This window comes from Odontomachus brunneus, unplaced genomic scaffold (assembly GCF_010583005.1).
Source record: "Odontomachus brunneus isolate Ranch 3 - 2012 unplaced genomic scaffold, Obru_v1 Obru_scaffold_221, whole genome shotgun sequence".
Classification (NCBI taxonomy): Eukaryota; Metazoa; Arthropoda; class Insecta; order Hymenoptera; family Formicidae; genus Odontomachus; species Odontomachus brunneus.
The window spans coordinates 22,979-26,957 of record NW_022639671.1 but is presented as its reverse complement, the minus strand read 5'-3'; the positions used below and the strand labels follow the sequence as shown (position 1 = coordinate 26,957).

Below are 3,979 nucleotides of genomic sequence, written 5' to 3'. Positions count from 1 at the left end.
ATATATATATATATATATATATATATATATATATATATATATATATATATATATATACACACACAGGGTGTTGAAAAAAAGGGTCACATATTTTGATAGCAGATAGTATTGATCAAAACAAGAATAAAAGGTCTAATTAACATAGGTCCTAAAACTAATATCTTCTAAGATACAAGCTATTTTGTTATTTGAGCTCTTTGCCATTTTCTTGTGTCATCTTTAGAATGTAATGAACAAAGGAGTAGGGGAGAATGGGGTACAATGGGGATATCTTTTTTCTAGGTGCCTTAAAAAATTAAAAATTAAACACTCTTTTGTTTACTAGGGCTGCTCACATTCGTTAAGGCCTACGCAATGTCGTTTGACTTGTAGTATATATTGCGAACTAAACGTAAATATCAGGAGAGAGAAATGAAGTTAGAGTGCGTGATTCTCTAAGACGTAGGGCTGAAACATGCGTGAGAGTGAATGGCAATCACATAGAGCACCTCCTCTAATGCTGAGTCAGCATTAAAATTTTTTGTTTTTTGTAAAAAAAGAGTTTTTATTTTGTTATCATACATTCAGTTTCTTTACTTCAGTTTTTTTATGGAAGATAAATGATTACATTTCATATTAAAATAAAAATTGTTTCTTTATCTCTCTTTGTTAATTTTTTTATTTTTTAAGGCACCTAGAAAAAAGATATTCCCATTGTACCCCACTCTCCCCTATTCCTTTGTTCATTACATTCTAAAGATGTCACGACTAATAAGAAAATGACAAAGAGCTCAAATAACTAATATCTTAGAAGATATTAGTCTTAGGGCCCATGTTAATTACAACTTTTCTTCTTGTTTTGATCAATACTACCTGCTATCAAAATATGTGACCCTTTTTTTCAACACCCTATATATATATATATATATATATATATATATATATATATATATATATATATATATAATCGTCTTATTTAATCATTAATTCCAAAACTTGCATGATTATTTGTAAAATGTTACACAACTTTTTGCTCACTATAATGTAATATACAATTATATTACGAGATCTACACTTAGCGTCAAATATTCTCGAATATTGGTATTATCTATAGCCCAATACTGGGTCTGTACCGAAGCTAGAGTTTGGCCTGTCTTGCAGCCTTTACTGAGTCCAGATCTGTATTTTATGATAGCTCGTTGAATGGCCAGATTATCAACCGGTATCGGGACAAAATTGGTTGTCGACTCTTGGCCGCCGATACTGGACCAATGTTTGGCCAGTTTGGCTTGGCAATTTCTACGTGGGATGTACCTTTTATCGTTTAAATCGAACTGAAAATCAATACCCAGCAAACACAATAATGTGACATATATGTCTTAAATACATAACAGTAAAGATCACGAAGTAACCAGTTACGTAGCAAATACCATACATGTATGTTACATGTATCACTAAATGTCAGCAACAAAAGTACTTCTATGATCTAGTTAAGATATATAACGCAATGTTTTAAATGTTTTATCTATAATAATATGAAATATATAATATCTATAATAATATGAAACAAAGCCATAGTACATTCGGAAATATCGCAGTAAACATCAAGTATTAATAACATCGCACACAGCATCAACATATTTCAGAAAACTTTCAAAATCTTTAAACGAAATACAAAACATTTTAAAGAAATATTTCAGACATATTTTAGATATCTTTCAGATGCATAAAATGTCCGCTTATGATGTATTATCTGAAATATATCTGAAATATTACTGATATGTTTCAAAAATATATGGGAAATATTTCAGATACTTTTTTTTATATACAGAAACTCTTCGTATTTGTACATTTAGAAACTGTTCATAAATGTCACAGTGTTTCTTAAATTTTACTTGAAAATCTTAAGATTACTTGATTCCAATGTTACATCACATTTAAAAATTATCACTGCCCTTATAGAAATTTAATACTGATAAGTGATAAATTTGGCCAGTCACAATTACTGTCGTTTAGTAATTTTATTACTCGTTCGAATAATAAAATTACTATTTATTACTGGTCAATTTATCACAGCCAGTAATACTTCTCTATAAGGGTAGCACTGGTGGGATTCGAACTTGGAACCTGAGGCACCTCTAGATTATGAGTCTGTTGCTTTAAGGAGCGTCTACATTGGAAGTAAACAGTAAGAAGTAGGAAGTAAGAGTAAGAAATTACATTCGACCAACAGTCGAATGTGAGAAGAATAATCAACTATGATTGGTCAATTTTTTACTCTTACTTCCTACTTCTTACTGCTTACTTCCAATGTAGACGCTCCTTTAGACATTACACCACTTCTTTGATCGATATAAATGTCTTACATTTTGTCTATATCCATACAGAACAAATATCCAAAATATATCTCATGGATATTCTATAGATACCGCGATATCTACAGGATATCCGTGAGATTTATTTTGGATTTTGTTCTGTATAGATATGTGTTATAATTAACACAGTAATATAATTTCTTGATAACATGATTTAATAAAATGGTATAATTTTAATAAAAATTATACCATTATAATTTTAATAAAATTATATTTTACCATATTAATTTTACCATATTAATTTTAATAAAAATTATATTTTTCGTACTTCTGTTGTTAATTTAACCCTTAGGTAATCTAGGAAATGAGATCTACAAAATCCCGCACATTTCACTTTATAATCTTTAAATTTTTATAGTAAAAGATTTTTTTTATTTTTAATTATTATTTAATAGATAAAGTCATAAAAGACTATAAACTTTGAGTAATTATAATAGAGTACAATTAAAAAAAAAAGAGAAATACATCTAATTGTATAAGATTTAATTAAATTAATTAAATTTATAAATAAATATATAAATCAACGCTTATTATAAGCGATTTTTGAAATATTTTAATGAAAAAGCTTTTGATGAAACGTTTCACAAATATTTCTAAATTATTTTAACGTTACATCTTAATATAATTTCCAAGTTATCTTTTGGAAAGCTTATGAAAGATGTTGTGCTGTGTTGTGCATAAATATATAAAATATCCACATTTACACAATAGCTACTGGATATTCACACTAGATATCCACACGTTATCTATATATCCATTCATAACTATTGAGGATATCCACTAGATATTCACACGTTATCCATGTACTCATCCACTCAATAACTACTGAGGATATCCATTAGACATTCACACGTTATTCATATATCTGTATCTATCCAATAGCTACTGAGGATATTCTCTAGATATCCACACGTTATTCATATATCCATTTCCACCCAGTAGTTACTGGGGCTTTGCCAACATTATATTTTGTTAAATATAATTTCTTCACTTAAAAAAATATTTGTTAGATTTTAGAAAACATGTGATAAATATAAAGTAATATTTTTTAAATTTGTAAAATAAGCTGTAAAATTATGAATTTCTAGATAAGAAGAAATGATTTCTTTAATTTAAAATATCTATGTATAAGAATAAATAATTTCTTTACACTCATAAAAAGAAAATTAATTTTTTAAATGTAAAAACTGTGTTTAAATAAATATTTGCTTGTTTTAAAAGTAAATGAAATACAGACAAATCATTTTATAAATCTAAATAAATTATTTTTCTAACACTAAAAGTCTTTTATGTGTCTCAAATTAAAGTTTCTTTTATTATCAAAAAGCAATTTATTTACAAAATAATTTATTTGTATTTTATTTACTTTTACAAGTAAATATTTTTTGAATATAATTTTTACATACTTTTTAAACATACTTTTTATATTTAAAAGGATCCTTCTCTTTTTTTAAATAAATTGTTTGTTTTCATACTTGGATATACTATATGTATATTCAAGCGTCCATATATATATATATATATATATATATATATATATATATATATATATATATATATATATATATATATCCAATATAAGCATCGTTCAATCAAAGTTACAGTGGCACAGTAAGTAAAATGAA

General features: G+C 26.4%; 1 long non-coding RNA gene across 1 annotated transcript in view; it reads right to left on the bottom strand.

Annotated features, from left to right (window-relative positions):
* The window catches only part of LOC116852383, a 10,163-nt gene extending 7,559 nt beyond the window's left edge, over positions 1-2,604 (bottom strand). The window contains exon 1 of the long non-coding RNA XR_004379758.1: positions 1,113-2,604. This is a non-coding gene — a long non-coding RNA (uncharacterized LOC116852383). The remainder of the gene's footprint in view (positions 1-1,112) is intronic.
* Between the last annotated feature and the right edge of the window lie 1,375 nt (positions 2,605-3,979).